The sequence below is a fragment of the Budorcas taxicolor genome, chromosome 11 (genome assembly GCF_023091745.1).
Source record: "Budorcas taxicolor isolate Tak-1 chromosome 11, Takin1.1, whole genome shotgun sequence".
NCBI lineage: Eukaryota > Metazoa > Chordata > Mammalia > Artiodactyla > Bovidae > Budorcas > Budorcas taxicolor.
Genome location: NC_068920.1, coordinates 69,654,741 through 69,677,623, shown reverse-complemented (window position 1 = coordinate 69,677,623; position 22,883 = coordinate 69,654,741).

The following is a 22,883-nucleotide window of genomic DNA, read 5'->3' as shown; positions in this document are numbered from 1 at the left end:
TTTGAGCAAACTCTGGGAGATAGTGAAGAACAGGGAAGCCTGGTGTGTTGCAGTTCATGAAGTTACAAAGAATTGGCCACAACTTAGCAAGTCAATAACAAGTGGAATTTAAGAAAAACCATAAAGAGAATAGAATTTTGCCATTTGCAAAATGAATAGATTTGGAGGGCATTATGCAAATGAGGGCTTCCCTGGTAGTTTAGCTGGTAAAGAGTCCACCTGCAATTCAATTATTGGATCAGGAAGATCCCCTGGAAAAGGGATAGGCTACCCACTTCAGTATTCATGAGCTTCCTTGGTGGCTCATATGGTAAAGAATCTGCCTACAATGTGGGAGACCTGGGTTTGATCCCTGAGTTGGGAAGATCCCCTGGAGGAGGACTTGGCAACCCACTCCAGTATCCTTGCCTGGAGAATCCCCATGGACAAAGGAGCCTGGTGGGCTACAGTGCATGGGGTTGAAAAGAGTCCAACATGACTGAGTGACTAAGCATAGCACAGCATGCTAAATGAAATTAGTCACAGAAAGACACATACTGTATGATATCACTTATATGTGGAATTTAAAAATCAAACTAGTGAATCTAACAAAAAAAGAAGCAGACTCACAGATATGGAGAACCTATATTAGTTACTAGTGGAGAGAGGGAAGGAGGAGCGGCAGAAAAGGGGTAGGGGATTAAGAGGGACAAACCAGTAGTATAAAATACGTTACAAGGACAGTCTATATTGTACAATACGGGAAATATAGCCAGTATTTTATAATAACTATAAATGAAGTATAACCTTTAAAAATTGTGAATCACTGTATTGTATATCTGTACCTTATACAACATTGTACATCAACTATACTTCAAAAAAAAAAAAAGAATTATAAGTGTTTGGGTCCCATCCCAAACTATTTAAATCAAAATCTCTAGAGGTGAAGCCTAGGCACTTGTATTTTTCAACAGTTCCCCTGGTAATTGGAATGCAGTCAGGACTAAGAAGCACGGACCAAAAGAAAAAATTTTTTAAACATATATATCTGGGAAAAGAGAAATCTTTTCTATGCGTTATATAAAATTCAAAAGTTCAAAAGCAAAAGTGATCATTACAGCAGAGGGGAGTTATTGTTTAATGGATATGGGGTTTCAGGTTGGGGAGATGCGAAGTTCTGGAGATGGATGGTGAGAATGGTTGTACAACAATGTGAATGCATCTGATGCCATTGAATTGTACACTTAAACATAGTTACAATGACAAACTACATGTTGTATATACATTTCCACAATAAAAATTGCATTACGAAACATCATAGGCACAATCAAGATACAAACAACAAATTGGAAAAAATAGGCAACTCATGCTAAAAAGGGACTTACAAAGAACTTCCACAAACCAATAAGAGCAACCCAATGTAAAAACTGGTAAAAGAGATGAACAGGCAGCTTACAGAAAAGGAACTACAAAATATCCTTGAGCACATGAAATAAAAAGATTATTCTCACTCATTGTAGGAGAAAATAAAGTTAAACCTACACTGAAATATCATTTTCATTTAGACTGAGAAAGGTAAAAAAATGTTGGATAACTCATTTGTTGGTAAGGACCTTAGGAAACAGTCATTCTTATTCCTTGCTGGGAATACTCCCTGGTGGGAGTATAAATTGGTCTATTTTCTAGAGTAGGCTTATTTGCCAACATTGACTGAAATCCCCAATGTGCATACCATCACTTCTAGGAATTTATGCTATAGAAACATTCTATTCAAAATAACATAAATAAAACTGCAATATTATTTAAAATAACGAAAGACAGATCCAAACATCTAGCGATAGAAAGCATGTCAAATAAACGTTGATACGTCTGTTTTGTGTACTTTGAAGTACTCCGTGGGATGTTAGGAAAAATAAGGCAGCTCTATACATGCTAATACGGAATGATCCTCATGTGAAAAGAGCAAGAGAAAAGGCAAAGATAGATGTAAATCTGTGCTTGTAAGGAAATGGTTTCAAAAAAACGTAGCCTCTGGGAAGAGGACTGGGATATAAAGGAGACATTTTGTACTTTTTAAAATATTGATTTTTAAAAATGCTCATGAGTATTTAACCTCTTTTCTTTAAAAGTTTTAAAAATTTAATTATTTATTATTTTTGGCTGTGGTGGATCTTTGCTGCTGTGAGGGCCTTTCTCCAGTTACAGCAAGGGGAGGCCACTCTCCAGCTGCAGCGTGTGGCCCACTCATTGCCGTGGCTTCTCTTGTTGTGGAGCTCGGGCTCCGGGGCGTGTGGGCCTCCGTAGCTGAGGCATGTGGGCTCAGTAGTTGCAGCTCCTGGTCTCTAGAGCACAGGCTCAATAGTTGTGGCACACGGCCTTAGTTGCTCCCTGACATGTGGGATCTTCCCAGGGATCAAACCTACGTCTCTTGCATTGGCAGGCAGATTCTTTACCACTGAGCCACCAGGGAAGCCCTTAACTTTTTCTTTTTCTTTAACTCAAACTTCACTGGGGAGCGAAAGTGCAATATACAACAGCATCTAGAAATGACAAAGGGTCAAGGGTCTGTCGTTGTCTGCCTATTTGTTTTTAAACAGCGGGGAAGACAGGGGCATGTTCATGTGATGCAGGGATAACACCAATCAAAAGGAAAAGTTTCCTGGAGCCAGTTACTGGAGGAGTGAAATTAAGATCAGGCAGGAGGCCTTAGCTTTCAGCAGGAGCAGACACACCTCCTTCCCTGGGCCGAGTGAGATAGGGAAGGATTGGTACTTAAAAAGACGAAACTGGGTACATGGGGTGGGGTTGAAGGAGCTCCAGCCTCAAGGTCTCTATTTTCTCTGAAAAATATAAGATAACTGTTGCTAGTGAGGGGACGGAGAAGGCGATGGCACCCCACTCCAGTACTCTTGCCTGGCAAATCCCATGGACGGAGGAGCCTGGTGGGCTGCAGTCCATGGGTTGCTAGGAGTAGGACACGACTGAGTGACTTCACTTTCACTTTTCACTTTCATGCATTGGACAAGGACATGGCAACCCACTCCAGTGTTCTTGCCTGGAGAATCCCAGGGACGGGAGAGCCTGGTGGGCTGCCGCACAGAGTCAGACACGACTGAAGTGACTTAGCAGCAGCAGCAGTGAGGGAGCAGATGGTGGCCCCAGGGGCATGGGGAGAGTGGTTAAACTTTACAGCAGTTTGTGAAAGCAAGCAAGCACTGAGGAGGCTCAGAAGGTAGCAGCAGACATAGTGGACCGCTTTGAGGGTCTCATAAGCCATCAGTGATGGCGGTCTGAGTGGCTAAGTTTTCTCTAGCAGCTTTGAACAGCCTGGGACACCGGGCAGAGGGCCAGCAGAGTGAAGAGCAAAGGGGATGGCAGTTTCGGGGTGTCAGAGTGGATGAGGTCTGAGGCCAAGGAGGGGAGCAGATGAGTTAGGTACTTTTCATCTGCTCAGTGGACTGGGGCCCCATTTATCCTTAGCGCAGGGAGCCTCATACCATACCAGGCCTATTTTTCATTGTCCCCAGGGTCTGACAGGGAGCCCAAGCACAGAACACATCTACAGAATGTTTCCTGCATTTCCTGTTTCATTGCCTTTGCAAAAATAAAAACAAACAAAATCCAAGTCTCGCTTTATTAAACCTGTAAAGAGGCTTTTATCCCAAATGGCATTATCCCATTATGCACCTACTTTGTGCACCAGAGTTTGCTGTCTTCAAATATGAAAACCACTCTCAAAGATATTGAAGATCTAGGTTTTTACATATGCTCCACTGAACAACAACAGGCTACAATAATGATGACGAATAATTTGCAAGCGTCCCCTCGCCTTGGCTAAAAACATTTTCATCATTGAGCTTAATATTCCACTCTCTGATGATTCATTGCTGCCTACCTCTCTCCCAAAGTGTGTGTGTATGATTTTTGGGGGAGAGGGGGCTGGTATGGGAGGAAGGTTCTGTAGAGAGAGGGGAGCCCATACCCCTGGGAGGGGGAACACTTTGGTACTGACTCAGTATTGGTGGCTTGCAGATCGTAGGGGTCAACGGGCACTTGATTTGTGAGAAGTGAAGCAGGAAGGTCCTTAGAGATGATTTGGAGACCAAAATGTGTCTTCTGTAATTGGAGACGGCCAAGCTTCCTCTTCTCCAGCCTTTGGTTTTCTCTCACTTCTATAAGCAGAAGAGCTTAGACTCAGAGAAACTGATTTGTTCAGCCATTCATTCAACAGTTTTTAAGCAGCTGCTTCATGCCAGCTCTGTGGTAGAAGTAGAAAGGGAGAGGTGCCCAAGTCCTGGACACTACCGAGATGGCCTGCAGACACATGCGTCCAGCTCCAGATGGTTCAAGGGCCCACAAATACCTTTAGAATACCAGTATTAGAAACTCACTGCTGAACCGTGAGCAAGTGAGAGACAGCAGTGCCCTCCAGGGGCCAGCAAAGTGCACGTGCCAGGCAGCACGTAGCTGCTAGGGCACAATGGAGGCGTTGCTATGGAAACGGCCCTGGCAGCCTTTCCTTTCCAGCACCTCTAGGTTCCTTTCTTCGAAACCCTTTATTCCAAGGAGACACTTGCACAGCTGTCTCTCCTCCTTTTTCTCATCTCTGAGAAGCAACAAAGTTGAGGAGTTGTTAGCAAGAGGCCTGGGGAGAGGTTGAACACTGCCTGGGTAGGAAAACAGCTGTGGGGCGGGGGCGGGGACTGGGGCGGTGCTCCCAGCAGACCAGTGGGATGGTGGCTCACTCTAGGTTTACAGCTCTGCCACAGTGGCTGGAGAAGCCCCTCAGAGCTGATCACATTACATCACACCCACTGCCCGCCCCTCTCCCTGCCCCCACAGGCTGCAGGGCTTTGGGAACAAGGCCAGTCAGAGCAGGATTGCTGTGATTAAGCCTCGCTCAGCTTCCCAGAAGCCAAGCACAAGGATCCAGGAGCCTCTGAGGCATAGCACTATAGTTGAGAGAACACTGGAATTCGAGTCAGGAGGCCTGCATTCTGGCCCTAATCCTGGCACAGTGTGACAATGTCTTAACTATTCCACCCTCCTTGGCTGTTTGCTCATTTGGAAAATGAGAGGACTGGAGTAGAGCAATGATTCTGGAGTGTGATATCAGATCTGCCCAAGAATCTTTATTAAGAAATGCTTATTTCTAGGCTCAACTTCAGGAATTCGTATTAAATACGTCTGGGGGTGGGCCCTGAGAATCTGTCTTAAGATAAACGTAAATTCAAATCATTTGGAGAATCTGTTAATATACTTAAAACAGGACACCTTGAGAACAATCATATCAGGACTGTGAGTCAGAGAGATAAATGTCAAGGATACTCAGATAACTGCAGAGAGTATATACACTAAGAGTATGTTATTTGATTAGTTTCAGGCTTTTATGGTCCTGATTCCACCTACCTCATTATGTAGTATCTTTTGGTACAAGAGAAAAAGACCAAAACTGAAACCCTCTTAGGCAGGAGTAACTTCAAGGGTGTACTTTGCCTCAGGAATGATGACCTTCACTCACCGACTGGCACACCAGAGCTTCAAGAAGGGAGGGGCAAAGAATAGAAATACTAATTTCTTGAAACTTTCCTGATTTCACTTTAGTAAATCAGTTTCCTCTGAGTCTTTCCTGAGGAAAGGACTTTTATCATTTATTTATTCAACAAATATTGATTGAATGCCTGTATGCAGTTAGACTCTGTGCTGGGCCCTGGAGAAACAAACACAGGGCTGTAGGTCAAATATAATATGATGTCATGAGTGCTACGAAGGTACCTACAGGGGTTCTCAACCCAGGCAGACCCCAAATATCTTTTTGCCCTTCTCCTGCCTCTGAGTATGAGCATTCTCCAAAGCTCAGCTTACTCAGACATTATGGTGTTTTTTTTGGCAGAGAGATGGAGCAGAACAAGGTTGGCATGACCAGTACACTGGATAGACTGAGGGAAAGAACGGCGCCCTGGCAGGAAAAATCTCAGAGTCGGTGGCAAGAAGTTCAGATTGGAGGGCAATCAGCATCCAGATACTGCAAAGAGCTTGAAACAGATGGATATCCTGGTGTGCAGATAAAAACTAGAGAGGTAGGTATGTATCCCATGAATCCAGCAGTGGTCATGCGGATCAGCATCAGGGTCCTAGGGCACAAACTAGAATGGTGTCTTGGGCAGGGAAACTGGGAGACTGAATAGGACATCAGGCATGAACAGAGACATGGACTGTCACAAAGGAAGTCGCAAAGTTTTTCCTAGCCCCAAGGCCTAAGAGAAATACCTCCTGGGGTGCTCAGAAATAGTTTTGCAGAATGACTTGAAACTGCTCAGTGAAAGCTGAAATAGGAGCGGTTAAAACAAAGTTAACTTACCTTGAACTCCAGGATCTCTTGGTGATTTCCAAACGCTCCTGCCAGAGTACCATTATATCTAGATGAATGGGCGATCTGCATACCTTCAAGCCAGGGTCGGACAAACTTCTGTAAAGGGCAAGATAGTAAATATTTTAGACTTTAGGGCCATTAGGTCTCTATCGTGTGTTAGTCACTCAGTTGTGTCTGACTCTTTGCAACCCCATGGACTGTAGCCTGCCAGTCTCCCCTGTCCATGGGATTCTCCAGGCAAGAATACTGGAGTGGGTAGTCATTCCCTTCTCCAGGGGATCTTCCTGACCCAGGGATGGAACCTGGGTCTCCTGCATTTCAGGCAGATTCTTTACTGTCTGAGCCACCAGGGAAGCCCTAGGTCTCTATGACAACTACTCAGTACTGTCATAAGGTAAAAGCAGCCGTAGAGAATTTGTAAACGAATGAGTGTGGTTGGGTTCTAATAAGACTTTGTTATGTTATGGAACACTGAAATTTGCATTTCTTATAATTTCTATATGTCACAAAATATTATTTGGAAGTTTCTTATTTTTTCCCACAACCATTTAAATGTGTAAAAACCATTCTTCGCTTGTGGACTGTAGGTTTACAAAAACAGGCAGCAGGCTGATTTGGTTCATGTACTGTTGTTTGCTAACCTTTGCTTCAGGTGTTCCTCCATAAGGAGTATTCTTTTAAATGAAAAAATGTGAATTAATTATTTTTGGCTGTGCTGGGTCTTTGTTGCTGTGTGAGGGCTTCCTCTCGTTTTGCTGAGTGGGGGCTACTCTTTGTTGTGGAGAATGGGCTTCTCATTGTGGTAGCTTCTCTTGTTGCAGAGTACTGGTTCTAGGTGCTGGCCAAAGTAGTTGTGGCCCACAGGCTTAGCTGTCCCTCAGCATGTAGGATCTTCCCGGATCAGGAATCAAACCCAGGTCCCCTGAATTGGTAGGTAGATTCTTTACCACTGGACCACCAGTGAAGCCCAAAAACTGATTCTTATATCTGATTAAGAAATCAGGTGGTGAAGAGTTTGGATAACATTAGCTACTGTCACAGACAAACCAGAATCTCAGTGGCTTACCGTGGGTGTATTTCTGCTTACGTAGAGTCCAGACAGGTATTCCTAAAGGGTAGGCAGCTTTCCTCCAAAGGGTGACTCAGAGACTCGGGCTCCATACACTTTCTGGCTCTACTCCCAGTCAGCTGATGGGGAAAGACAAGTTGAAGATGGGGCTGCTTCTCAACCATTTCAGCCCAGAAGCGGCACACACAACCAGGCCATGTGTAGGTGCCAAAGGGTGGATGGTGGAAATGCTGAGAAAGACAGTCACTGGCCATGTCTGGTAATGATGCTCTCCTGTGGAAGAGAGAGTAAATTTGTTGGGTTACTAGCTGCCCCTACCACAGTGACGTTCTTGGGTAAGAATTTGAGTGTTGATTGTGATGTTGATTAAAGGTGGTTCTGTGTCCAGCAGACGAATGGATAAGAAAGCTGTGGTACATATACACAATGGAGTATTACTCAGCCATTAAAAAGAATACATTTGAATCAATTCTAATGAGGTGGATGAAACTGGAGCCGATTATACAGAGTGAAGTAAGCCAGAAAGAAAAACACCAACACAGTATAATAATGCATATATATGGAATTTAGAAAGATGGCAACGATAACCCTACATGGGAAACAGCAAAAGAGACACAGATATATAGAATAGTCTTTTGGACTCTGTGGGAGAGGGCAAGGATGGGATGATTTGGGAGAATGGCATTGAAACATGTATATTATCATATGTGAAACAAATCACCAGTCCAGGTTCGATGCAGGATACAGGATGCTCAGGGCTGGTGCAGTGGGATGACCCAGAGGGATGGGATGGGGAGAGAGGTGGGAGGGGTTTCAGGATGGGGAACACATGTACACTCGTGGCGGATTCTTGTCAATGTATGGCAAAACCAATACAATATTGTAAAGTAATTAGCCTCCAATTAAAATAAATAAATTTTTATTAAAAAGATAAAGGTGGTTCTGTGAACCAAGTTGAGTATAAAGAGGACATTCTTTTATGAAAGTTAAAGCTACTGACCAGGCCATGTGCCTGAAGTACATAGAGGGCGATGATTTTTCTCTGAAAACCACTCTGGGTGTGGTCAATACAAATTCTAACATGCAGATGGTGGAAGTCTCAACATTCTTCACACAGAATCATGACTATAACATATTTCATCTGGAAAAGCTTCAAAGAGTGGTAACCTATTATCCAATATGGCCATAAAAAATCATCAACAAAGAATTCGGAGAACCTATAATATTAAGCAATATAACCTCCTGTTGAACTTTCGAAATGCAGTCATCCTAAAATGTATTTCTCAGCTTTGGTATTCTTTACCTTTTGGACTAGATTATTCTTTGTTGTGTGCTTACCTGTGCACCATAGGATATTAGCGACTTCCCTGGCCTCTATACACTAGATGCCAATGGCATCTCCCCTCTGCCACCCTTCCTCAGTTGTGAGAACCAAAAATGTCCTTGGACATTGCCAAGTGTCCCTGAGGGCAAAATTGTCCTGAGTTGAGAACCACTGTGTAACTAAATGATAAAACTTATTGAATGAAGTTGTTTAAAATGAGCCAGCTAAATATCAGAGGTGTAAATATAAATAAAAATGTTAATTATAGAATGGTTGGTCTTGTGTCATGCTTTCTGACAATGATTAGGACTTAGGCTAAGACCTCTCTTGGTGAAAGATGACACTTCATCAGCAGCATAGACAAGAATAGCTGCCTCCTTGTTCTCAGTAGCAAGAGGGTATTTAGCTACACTTCTCAAAATGGTTTCATGTCAAGGATATGGACTGGGTCTAAAATGCACCAGAATTAACTTATTTAACTTAATAGTTTTAAACTATTCTCTGACCTTCCAGGTTGTTCCTACCAACTCTGACCCTGGCTGCTGCTCTGCGTGACCCCCTAGACGGCAGCCCACCACGCTCCCTTGTCCCTGGGATTCTCCAGGCAAGAACACTGGAGTGGGTTGCCATTTCCTTTTCCAGTGCATGAAAGTGAAAAGTGAAAGGGAAGTCACTCAGTCGTGTCTGACTCTTTGCGACCCCCTGGACTGCAGCCCACCAGGCCTCTCCGTCCATGGGATTTTCCAGGTGAGGGTACTGGAGGTGGCTCTAAATCACAGGTTTCAAATACATGAATATTGCTCAGAGCCCCGAGCTTTACTGTTTTCTGACTGCAGTATCCAAGGTCAAGATATAATCAATTAAAAAAGAAGATATAATCAATGAAGGCTGAAAACTGAATCCATTTCTGAGCACATGCTCCACAGTGTGATGGAGAATGCATTTAGCCTATGGTTGAAACAAAGCAAACAACAAATTGTTAGTTCTGTCATTATTAATGGTAGGCGCAGGGGTGGTGGCTGTGTGGTGTTGGAGCGGCGGCTGCATTGTGCTGGAGCAACTTTGAGGAGATAGTTCATGTCCAAGGGCAAAGGGGAAGCCCCAATAAGATGGTAGGAGGGGCAATATCATGTTTAGAATCAAACCCCATATCCACCAGAGACACTCAGAGGGCTCAAACAACCCTTTGTGCACCAAGACCCAGTTCTATCACAGAGACTGAGATAGAATTGTGTTTGAGTGTCTCCTCGGAGGTACGGGTCAGCAGTGGACTGCTTCAGGGACAGGGCTCTGGGTACAGGAGACCTGGGTATGGCATAAGCCCTCTTGGAGGAGGTTGCCATTAACCCCAACATAGAGCTACCAGAACTTACACAGGACTGGGAAACAGACACTTGGAGGGCACAAACAAAACTTTGGGTGCACCAGAACCCAAGAGAAAGGAGCAGTGACCCCACAAGAGCCTGACCCAGACTTCCCTGTGAGTGTCCAGGGTCTCTGGTGGAGGCATGGGTCGATGGTGTCCTGCTGCAAGGTTGGGGGCAATGAGTGCAGCAGTGCATGCATGGGACCTTATGAAGGAGGTCACCATTATCTTCATTACCTCCACCATAGTTTGGTCTCAGGTCATATAACAAGGAGGGAACAAGGCCCATCCATCAACATAACATTCCATTAAAGATTTACTGAGCACAGCCCCGCCCATCAAAACAAGACCCAGTTTCCCCCTGAGTCAGTCTCTCGCATCAGGAAGCTTCCATAAGCCTCTTATCCTTTTCCATCAGTGGGCAGACAGAATGAAAACCACAGTCACAGAAATTATCCAATCTGATCACATGGACCACAGCCTTGTCTAACTCAATGAAACTATGAGCCATGCCATGTAGGGGCACTCAAGACAGACGGGTCATGGTGGAGAGTTCTGACAAAACGTGGTCCACTGGAGAAGGGAATGGCAAACCACTTCACTATTCTTGCCTTGAGAACCCCATGAACAGTATGAAAAGGCAAAAAGACAGGACACTGAAGATTGAACTCCCCAGGTCGGTAGGTGTCCAGTATGCTACTAGAGATCAGTAGAGAAATAACTCCAGAAAGAATGAAGAGATGAAGCCAAAACAAAAACAACACCTAGTTGTGGTTGTGACTGGTGATGGAAGTAAAGTTTGATGCTGTAAAGAGCAATATTGAATAGGAATCTGGAATGTCAGGTCCATGAATCAAGGCAAATTGGAAGTGGTCAAAAAGGAGATGGCAAGAGTGAACATCAACGTTCTAGGAATCAGCAAACTAAAATGGACTGGAATGGGTGAATTTAATTCAGATGACCATTGCATCTACCTCTGTGGGCAAGAATCCTTAGAAGAAATGGAGTAGCCATCGTAGTCAACAAAAGAGTCCAAAACGCAGTACTTGAATGCAATCTCAAAAATGACAAAATGATCTCTGTTCATTTCCAAGGCAAGCCATTCAATATCATGGTAATCCAAGTTTATGCCCCGACCAGTAATGCTGAAGAAGCTGAAGTTGAACCATTCTATGAAGACATATAAGCCCTTCTAGAACAAACATCCAAAAAAAGATGTCTTTTTCATTATAGGGGTCTGGAATGCAAAAGTAGGAAGTCAAGAAACACCTGGAGTAATAGGCAAATTTGGCCTTGGAGTACAGTGTGAAGCAGCGCAAAGGCCAATAGAGTTTAGCCAAAAAATGCACCGGTCATAGCAAACACCATCTTCTAACAACACAAAAGAAGACTCTACACATGGACATCAAGAGGTGGTCAATACCAATATCAGATAGATTATATTCTTTGCAGGCAAAGATGGGAAAGCTCTATACAGTCAGCAAAAACAAGACTGGGAGCTGACTGTGGCTCACTTCATGAACTCCTTATTGCCAAATTCAGACTTAAATTGAAGAAAGTAGGGAAAACCGCTAGACCATTCAGGTATGACCTAAATCAAATCCCTTACAGTTATACAGTGAAAGTGAGAAATAGATTTAAAGGACTAGATTTGATAGACAGAGTGCCTGATGAACTACAGACGGAGGTTCATGACATTGTACAGGAGGCAGTGATCAAGACCATCCCCATGGAAAAGAAATGCAAAAAAGCAAAATGGCTGTCTGATTAAGTCTTACAAATAGCTGTGAAAAGAAGAGAAGTGAAGAGGAAAGATATACCCGTTTGAACGCAGAGTTCCAAAGAATAGCAAGGAGAGATAAGAAAGCCTTCCTGAGTGATCAATGCAAAGAAATAGAGGAAAACAATAGAATGGGAAAGACTAGAGATCCTTTCAAGAAAATTAGAGACACCAAGGGAACATTTCATGCAAAGATGGGCTCAATAAAGAACAGAATGGTATGGACCTAACAGAAGCAGAAGATATTAAGAAAAGGTAACAAGAATACACAGAAGAACTGTACAAAAAATATCTTCATGACCCAGATAATCATGATGGTGTGATCACTCACCTAGAGCCAGACATCCTGTAAGGTGAAGTCAAGTGGGCCTTAGGAAGCATCACTATGAACAAAGCTAGTAGAGGTGATGAAATTCCAGTAGATCTATTTCAAATCCTGAAATATGATGCTGCGAAAGTGCTGCACTCAATATGTCAGCAAATTTGGAAAACTCAACAGTGGCCACAGGAAAAGGTTGGTTTTCATCCCAAAGAAAGGCAATGCCAAAAAATGCTCAAACTACTGCACAATTGCACTCATCTCATATGCTAGCAAAGTAATGCTCAAAATTCTCCAAGCCAAGCCTCAACAGTACATGAACTGTGAATTTCCAGATGTTCAAGTTGGACTTAGACAAGGCAGAGGAACCAGAGATAAATTGCCAACATCCGCTGGATCATTGAAAAAGCAAGTGAGTTCCCGAAAAACATCTACTTTTGCCTTATTTACTATGCCAAAGCCTTTGACTGTGTGGATCACAACAAACTGGAAAATTCTGAAAGAGATGGAAATACCAGACCACCTTACCCACCTCTTGAGAAATCTGTGTGCAGCTCAAGAAGCAACTGTTAGAACTGGACATGGAACAACAGACTGGTTGCAAATCAGGAAAGGAGTACGTCAAGGCTGTATATTGTCACCCTGCTTATTTGACTTATATGCAGAGTACATCATGAGAAATGCTGGGCTGGAGGAAGCACAAGCTGGAATCAAGATTGCTGGGAGAAATATCAATAACCTCAGATATGCAGATGACACCACTCTTATGGCAGAAAGTGACGGGCTTCCCTGGTGGCTTAGCAGTTAAAGCATCTTCCTGGAATACGGGAGACCCGGGTTCGATCCCTGGGTCGGGAAGATCCCCTGGAGAAGGAAATGGCAACCCACTCCAGTACTCTTGCTTGGAGAATCCCATGGAGGGAGACGCCTGGAAGGTTACAGTCCATGGGGTCGCAAAGAGTCGGACACGACTGAGCTACTTTACTTACTTATTTATGGCCGAAAGTGAAGAGGAACTAAAGAGCTTCTTGGTGAAAGTGAAAGAGGAGAGTGAAAAAGTTGGCTTAAAGTTCAACACTCAGAAAACAAAAATCATGGCAGCCGGTCCCATCACTTCATGGCAAGTAGATGGGGAAACAGTGGAAACAGTGGCAGACTTTATTTTTTGGGGGCTCCAAAATCACTGCAGATGGTGACTGCAGCCATCAAATTAAAAGATGCTTGCTCCTTAGAAGAAAAGCTATGACCAACCTAGACGTCTAGCATATTAAAAAAGCAGAGACATTACTTTGCCAACAAAGGTCCATCCAGTAAAGTTATGGTTTTTCCGGTAATAATGTATGAATGTGAGAGTTGGACAATAAAGAAATCTGAGTGCCGAAGAATTGATGCTTTTGAACTGTGCTGTTGGAGAAGACTCTTGAGAGTCTCTTGGACAGACAGGAGATCCAACCAGTCCATCCTAAAGGAAATCAATCCTGAATATTCATTGAAAAGACTGATGCTGAAATTGAAACTCTTACACTTTCGCCACCTGATGTGAAGAACTGACTCTTTGAAAAAGACCTTGATGGTGGGAAAAATTAAAGGCAGAAGGAGAAGAGGATGACAGAGGATGAGATGGTTGGATGGCATCACCAACTCAGTGGACATGAGTTTTAGTAGGCTCTGGGAGTTGGTGATGGACAGGGAAGCCTAGCTTGCTGCGGTCTATGGGGTCGCAAAGAGTTGGACATGACTGAGCGACTGAATTGAACTGATTATTACTATGTTTTAGTCACTCAGTCATGTCCGACTCTTTGCAACCCCATGGACTGTAGCCCATCAAGCTTCTCTGTCCATGGGGATTCTCCAGGCAAGAATACTGGAGTGGGTTGCCATGCCCTCCTATAACAATGGGCAATGATAGAGTGGTTTGCCTTAAAGATATGCAAGCTGGTAGTATAGAATATCTTGGTACCTTGTAGCTCATTAAAGAGGAAATTAGAGCAGAATGCAATCCAGGCTCTTTAACGTGGACTTCAAGACCCTGAGTGATCCAGCCCCTAACTTTCTAAGCTTATCTTGTCCCACTCTTCCCAGGGCTCACCAAACTCCACCCTCTTGGCTTTTAAAAGTTCCCTGGTACCCTGGCAATTTGGCTTCCCTAGATCCAGGAAGGGGTACTTTTTTAGAGTCTTCCAGTGGTTCTGACAGACTTGTGGCCTGTCAGTTGTGACCGTTGTGGCCATGAGTGGTGTGTTGCTCAAACTTGCATCAGCTCCAAAGTAGACAGTTGACCAGTGAAGTGAAAACCAGGGACTCCGTGAAGTGAGGACTTCCTGTCCATGGATGGGAAGATTGTTATTTTAGTAGCAATGTAGGCTGAGATTGCCAGATGTCTGCGACTGTTTGAGGGTCTCCTGCAGAGGCATGGGTCAGCAGTGGCCTGCCATGTGGACAGGGGCTCTGGCTGCAGCAGACCTGGGTGGCGCAGCATGTGGCATAAGTCGTCTTGGAGGAGGTCGCCATTAGCTCCACTGTAGAGTCGCTGAGCAGGCAACTCACAAAGTGGAGAACAATTATGCCAAAGAAATTGTCATTGCAAAAGTTCCAGGGCCCACAACAGATTTCCCAACCTGGGGATTCAGCAAAAGGACTGAGAACCCCCAGGGAATTTGACTTTGGCCACCTGATGCGAAGAGCTGACTCATTGTAAAAGACCCTGATGCTGGGAAAGATTGAAGGTGGGAGGAGAAGGGGACGACAGAGGATGAGAGGTTGGATGGCATCACCAACTCAATGGACATGAGTTTGAGCGTACTTTGGGAGATGGTGAAGGACAGGGAAGCCTGGCATGTCACAGTCCATGGGGTTGCAAAGTCGGACATGACTGAGAAACTGAGCAACAACAACCTCCCATCAAGAAGCTTACAGATGCCTCTTAGCCTCATTCACCAGGAGACAGACAGAAGAATCAAGAAGAGCCACAACTCAACAGTGGAGGCTAGAACAAAAATTACATTACAGAAAGTTAATCAGGATGAAAAAGCAGAAAGTTATGTCCCATATGAAGGGACAAGATAAAACCACAGAAAAACAACTAAATGAAGTAGAGATAGGCAACCTTCCAGAAAAAGGATTTAGAATAATGATAGTGAAGATCCAGGATCCCTGAAACAGAATGGAGAAGATGCAAGAAATGTTTACCTAGAAGAGCTAGGTAAACACAGAAAAACAATATACTAGGAGGGATCAGTAGAAAAGAATACCCGAGGCGAAAGAATGGATAAATGACCTGGAGGATAGAATGGTGGAAATCACTGCTGCAAAACAGAATATAGAAAAATGAATGAAAAAAAATGCTGCTGCTAAGTTGCTTCAGTCGTGTCCAACTCTGTGCGACCCCATAGATGGCAGCCCACCAGGCTTCCCCGTCCCTGGGATTCTCCAGGCAAGAACACTGGAGTGGGATGCCATTTTCTTCTCCAGTGGATGAAAGTGAAAAGTGAAAGTGAAGTCGCTCAGTCATGACCCTGTGGACGGCAGCCTACCAGTTTCCTCCGTCCATGGGATTTCCCAGGCAACAGTACAGGAGTGGGGTGCCATTGCCTTCTCTGGAAAAAAAAATGAAGTCAGCCTAAAAAACCTCTGAGACAACATTAAATGTACCAGCATTTGCCTTATAGGGGTCCCAGAAGGAGAAGAGAGAGAGAAAGGACTCGAGAAAATATTTGAAGAGATAGTAGCTGAAAACTCCTCTAACATGGGAAAGAAAATAGTCAACTAAGTCCAGGAGTCCAGAGTCTCAGACAGGATAAACCCAAGGAGGAACACACCAAGACACATAGTAATCAAACTGACAAAAATAAAAACAAATAAAAAATATTAAAAGCAATAAGGGAAAAACAATGGATTACTCAATGGATTATTACAAGGGAATACTCATCAGATTATTAGCTGATTCCTCAACAGAAACTCTACAAGCTAGAAGGGAATGGCACAATATATTTAAAGTGACAAAAGAGAAGAACCTATAATCAAGAATATTTTACCCAGTGAGAGAGTCAATTTCTAGGTAGGTTGATAAGATGTACAGGGTGCCCAAGGAGGAGAAAGGGGTCCAGAGCCCTTGAGAAGGGGAAAGGGGTCTGGGGCTCTCAAGGAGAAAAGGACAAACATTTTATTCTACATTGCTTTGTCTTAGTCAATATAACAAGGTGTCTTGCTGGAGGACAAGTTTCACCTTAACAAGAACCTTCTGGCTAATCTTGTTATCTTAAGATATATTGTGGGAGTGGGTCTGGTAAGACCTTTATATTGTTATCTCTAATCTTGTTAATTTAAGATGTATGTTGTGGGAATGGGTCTGGTAAAAGTACATAGTCAGTTCAGTCACTCGGTCATGTCCAACTCTTTGCAATCCCATGGACTACAGCACACCAGGCCACCCTGTCCATCAACTCCCGGAGTTTACTCAAACTCATTTCCAGTGAGTTAGTGATGCCATTCAAACATCTCATCCTCTGTCATCCCCTTCTCTTTCTGTCTTCAATCTTTCCCAGCATCAGGGTATGTTACAATGAGTCAGCACTTCGTATCAGGTGGCCAAAGTATTGGAGCTTCAGCTTCAGCATAAGTCCTTTCAATGAATATTCAGGACTGATTTCCTTTAGGATTGACTAGTTGGATCTCCTTGCAGTTCAAGGGACTCTCAAGAGTCTTCTCCAACACCACAGTTCAAAAGCATCAATTCTTCGGCACTCAGCTTTCTTTATAGTCCAACTCTCACATCCATACCTGACTCCTGGGAAAACCACAGCCTTGACTAGACGGACCCATGTTGGCAAAGTAATGTCTCTGATTTTCAATATGCTGTCTAGGTTAGTCATAATTTTTCTCCAAATGAGTAAGTTTCTTTTAATTTCATGGCTGCAGTCACAATCTGCAGTGATTGTGGAGCCCAAGGAAATAAAGTCTGCCACTGTTTCCACTGCTTCTCCATCTATTTCCCATGAAGTGATGGGACCAGATACCGTGATTTTTGTTTTCTGAATGTTGAGCTTTAAGCCAACTTTTTCACTCTTCTCTTTCACTTTCACCAAGAGGCTCTTTAGTTCTTCTTCACTTTCTGCCATAAGGGTGGTGTCATCTGCATATCTGAGGTTATTGATATTTCTCCCAGCAATCTTGATTCCAGCTTGTGCTTCACTGAGCCCAGCATTTCTCATGAGGTACTCTGCATATAACTTAAATAAGCAGGGTGACAAAATACAGCCTTGACGTACTCCTTTCCCAGTTTGGAACCAGTCTATAGTTCCATGTCCATTTCTAACAGTTGCTTCTTGAGCTGCACACAGATTTCTCAAGAAGTGGATAAGGTGGTCTGGTATTCCCATCTCTTTCAGAATTTTCCAGTTTGTTGTGATCCACACAGTCAAAGGCTTTGGTATAGGCAATAAAGCAAAAGTAGATGTTTTTCTGGAACCCTCTTGCTTTTTCAATGATCCAATGGATGTTGCATTGATCGCTGAGGAAGACTTTCTTATCTCTCCTTGCTATTCTTTGGAACTCTGCGTTCAAATGGGTATATCTTTCCTCTTCTCCTTTGCTTTTCACTTCTCTTCTTTTCACAGCTATTTGTAAGGTCTCCCCAGAAAGCCATTTTGCTTTTTGCATTTCTTTTCCATGGGGATGGTCTTGATCCCTGTCTCCTGTACAATGTCATGAACCTCCATCCATAGTTCATCAGGCACTCTGTCTATCAGATCTAGTCCCTTAAATCTATTTCTCACTTCCACTGTATAGTCATAAGGGATTTGATTTAGGCTATACCTGAATGGTCTAATGGTTTCCCCCATTTTCTTCAATTTAAGTTTGAATTTGGCAATAAGGAGCTCATGATCTGAGCCTTAGTCAGATCCCAGTCTTATTTTTGCTGACTGTGTAGAGCTTCTCCATTTTTGGCTGCAAAGAATATAATCAGTCTGGTTTTGCTGTTGACCATCTGGTTATGTTCATGTGTAGAGTCTTCTCTTGTGTTGTTGGAAGAGGGTGTTTGCTATGACCAGTGCGTTCTCTTGGCAAAACTCTATTAGCCTTTGCCCTGCTTCATTCTGTACTCCAAGGTCAAATTTGCCTATTACTCCAGGTGTTTCTTGACTTCCTACTTTTGCATTCCAGTCTCCTATAATGAAAAGGACATCTTTTTGGGGGGCTAGTTCTAATAGGTCTTGTAGGTCTTCATAGAACCATTCAGCTTCAGCTTCTTCAGCGTTACTGGTCGGGGCATACATTTGGATTACCATGATATTGAATGGTTTGCCTTGGAAATGAACAGAGATCATTTTGTCATTTTTGAGATTGCATCCAAGTACTGCATCTCAGACTCTTTTGTTGACTATGATGGCTACTCCATTTCTTCTAAGGGATTCCTGTCCACAGTAGTAGATACCTGAGTTAAATTCACCCATTCTAGTCCATCTTAGTTAGCTGATTCCTAGAATGTCAACGTTCACTCTTGCCATCTCCTGTTTGACCACTTCCAACTTGCCTTGATTCATGGACCTAACATTCCATGTTCCTATGCAATATTACTCTTTACAGCATCGGACCTTGCTTCTATCACCAGTCCCATCCACAACTGGGTGTTGTTTTTGCTTTAACTCCATCCCTTCATTCTTTCTGGAATTATTTCTCCACTGATCTCCAGTAGCTTACTGGGCACCTACCGACCGGGGGAGTTCATCTTTCATTGTCCTATCTTTTTGCCTTTTTATACTGTTCATGTGGTTCTCAAGGCAAGAATACTGAAGTGGTTTGCCATTCCTTTCTCCAGTGGACCACCTGTTTGTCTTGGGTGGCCCTACACAGCATCAAAAGTATATAAGGCCTTGATAAGACTAGTGAGGGGGGCACTCTCCATCCCCCTTCTGATGTCTATGTCAGAATCTTTCTCTGTCCCTTTTTCACTTTAATAAAGCTGTGCTACACAAAAGTTCTTGAGTGATCAATACTGGTCCCTGGTCCCAAAGCTAAATCTTCTTTGGAGATCACGAATCCGACATCATTCATTGTAAGCTATCACCAGCAAGATTCTCATTTAGATTTGATGGAGAAATCAAAAACTTTACAGACAAGTAAAAGTTAAGAGAATTGAGCACCACCAAACAAGCTTTACAACAAATGCTGAAGGAACTTGTCTGGACAGGAAACACAAGGAAGTGAAAGACTTACAGAAAGTAAACCCAAAACAATTAAGAAAATGGTAATAGGATCATACATATTGATAATTACCTCAACTGTAAGTAGATTTAATGCACCAACAAAAACACATAGACTGGCTCGGCAGATGAAAACATGTGCATGTACACACTCCCACTTACCGCATCACTCTGCTTGACGCCCCCCCCCCCCCATATTATGCATAATTATTCATATTGTAGGAATTGGGAAGGGGTTTTCCCTAGTGGTTCAGTTGGCAAAGAATCCACCTGCAATGCAGGAGACCCAGGTTCAAGCCCTTGGAGGGGAAGATCCCCTGGAGAAGGAAAATGGCAACCCACTCCAGTATTCTTGCCTGGAAAATTCCACGGACAGAGTAGCCTGGTGGGCTACCGTCCATAGGGTCACAAAGAGTCAGACACGACTTAGTGACTAAACCAGCACCATTTTGTGTTGTTAGGTTAATCATGTTCCCATTATGGCTTGCAATTGTAACTATCCATTTATTTTTTGTGTGGCCATTGATTATGAAAACTGATAAACATCTTTTACTTTTTCATTATGTAATTATTACTCATTTAATACCATTATGTCATGATTGGTCAGCAGAAAAATAATAGAATTCTATATCACCAAAACCAATAGAATTTAATAGAAAATAGAAATTTAATTTAATAGAAAAAGCTGTGATCACTTTTTAAAATAGAAATTTAATTTAATAGAAAAACCTGTAATCACTTTTAAAAATCCAGATGCATTTCAGAATTATCTTGGAATTTTTAAAACTCCAGATATGTTTCTAACGATCAGCCATGTTTAAAAACAACTGGGCTATATGGTGATCTTTCACTTGTACCTAGTTTGTTTCACTTTTTCTATTTCATATTCAGTGCTCCCATTTCATTTAGTTTATGTTTTCCAATTTCTCCATCTCTTTTTTTTGTTGTTCTTTCTCAAGCCTTTATCAAGTGTAGTGGAAAAGCTTTTGTATACATATATATAAATAGTATGTATAATAAGACATTTGATTCCACTTGTTTGACTTGGTATGAATAGAATGCTACACTTCTGATTAAAACAATAGATATGCAACAAGCAACGAAGGTTTACTGTATAGCACAGGGAACTCCAGTCAATATCTTGTAATATCCTATAATGGAAAATAATCTCAAAAATAATATATGGTATGTGTATAACTGAATCACCTTGTTGTGCACTTGAAACATTGTAAGTCAAATGTACTTCAATAAAATACATATATATTGAGAAAAAAATTCCTTTCAATGGCTTGGATCTGCCCATGAAGTCCAACATCCAGGATAGGCATATCTCACTCTGCTTAGGAATTCATTTGTACACTGACGTTTAACACTTAAGAGACACTAATGATGGTGGTACAATCTTAGAAATGTAATGAACGCCACTGAATAGGACACTTAAAAATGATACATTTTATGTTATATGTATTTTACCACCTCCTGCTCCTCCCCAAAAGAACCACTCAACTGGACTGGAGTATGTGATAAAAGGCAAATGTATATGTGGATGTGGGACATTTAAATAATTCCCTTTAACCTCCAGAAGGAGGATGGGTGGTCAATTTCAAAGAGTTCTTGGCTTGTCTGCAGGATTTCTTACATTGTGACCTTTTTCTTAAGAAATTTTTTATTATAAAAATTTTAAAACATTTAAAAAGTGGAAAGGATTGAACAACAAACCCCCTTTGAATCTGGGTCCCAGCTTTAATAACCATCAACTTTTCCAGTTCTTAATTATATAGCCCTCTAGTTCTCCTCTCCTTCTCTCTTTCTTTCTTTTGGAGTATTTTAAAGTATTTCACAGTCATATTAATAGTTCATCCATAAACACTTCAATTTTCCTATTCTATGTTACCATTAAGTTTCATAGCTTAAATCTCATTAAAGGATTCACTTGCTGCTGTAAGGATTAAACAAAATAAGATTAGGTTCAAAGTCAGCTCAGTTTCTAAATTAGTATTCGACTTACTCCATGTGATAGGTGGTCTGACCTTGAAAAACTTCACCTTCTACCTGAAAAAGTGAACCATGGATATAAAATAAAATTGTGAAAAATTAAAGGCTGCAATCACTGAGCCATAAATGTCAAAGGGCAGCCAGCATAAATTCTGTAATAAGACTTGAATCTTGTGCATGTCAGCAGTGCAGGAATTCAGGAGAGTGGGCTGGCTCTCTGAGCCAAGCAGTTGGAGAGGTCAAGATAGGAAGATACCAGGGACGGGTCTGGAATCTGTTGCCTTGGCACTCAACATTTGGTGTTCCTCACAAGATCATGTGTTAACTGTAAGGTTTACAGATCTAGATTGCTGGTCTTTTGCTTTCAAATCCTTTGCTGAATCCATTCTGTTCATTTCTCCTATAAACTTCTCATGCCACTGGTCCCCACAACAAACTCTATTTGGTTCTCTCCTTGCTTCTTCTACCCCAGACCTTCAAGACTCTGCTCACATTGAGCATCAGCTTTTCTCCAGCTTCCTGGTTCTTTAGTGGGGCTGTGGTGGAGCCCACCACTGTTTTTTGAAACCAGTGAACTTAACTTGTGTTTTGGACTTGACCTGGACCATGGACCCAGAGAGAGAACATGATGGGCAAATTCATGAAGGTGGTGAGGGCTTTTTAGTGGCTAAAAAGCAGTGGTAGAGGAAGGAAGAAAAGAAGGACAGGTGGAAAGGAGGAGTTTTGGAGTCTAGTGGAAGGTGTAGAAGAGACTGGTGGCAGAGATCCAGTGCTCTGGGGGCCTGGGGCCCAGCTCCGCTAGAACTAAAGCAGGGCCTCATCATTACCACTTGATGGCCTCCCGGTCTGCCCAGGGCCTACCAGGGAAAATTCAAGCCGAAATCTAAGGCAAGGCAGGGTGAACCGATTCTGGAGGGACATTAGGAGAGGTGAACTGAGTCAGCAGCAGGCTGGTGTCAGGTAGGAACTGCACTGTGGGATTTAGGACCCCAGTGCTTTTTAATATCTAGCTTCCTGTTCTAAACACTTGCTATTTACAGTATGATTCTGGGATTGAGAGCATCTGTATTACTTGGAGGTTGTTAGCAGTGCAGAACCTCAGTCCTGCTCAGACATACTGAATCAGAAACTTTGGGGTGGGAATTCCCTGGCAGTCCAGTGATTTCACCTTTCTGCTGCAAGGGGGCCCTGGTAGAATCCCTAATTGGGGAACTAAGGTACTGCAAGCTGCATAGCATGGCCAGAAAAGAAAAAAAAACTCTGGGGGTGGCATTCCTTGGCTTCTGGCTCCATCACTCTAAACTTTGCTTCTATTGTCATCATATCTTTCTCTGAATCTGACATTCCTGCCTCCTGCCTCTAAGAACACTTGTGATTACACTGGGTCCACCCAGATAATCCAAGATAATCCATCCATCTCAAGATTCTGAGCTGAAGCACACCTACGACATCCCTTTTACCATGTTAGGTAATTGA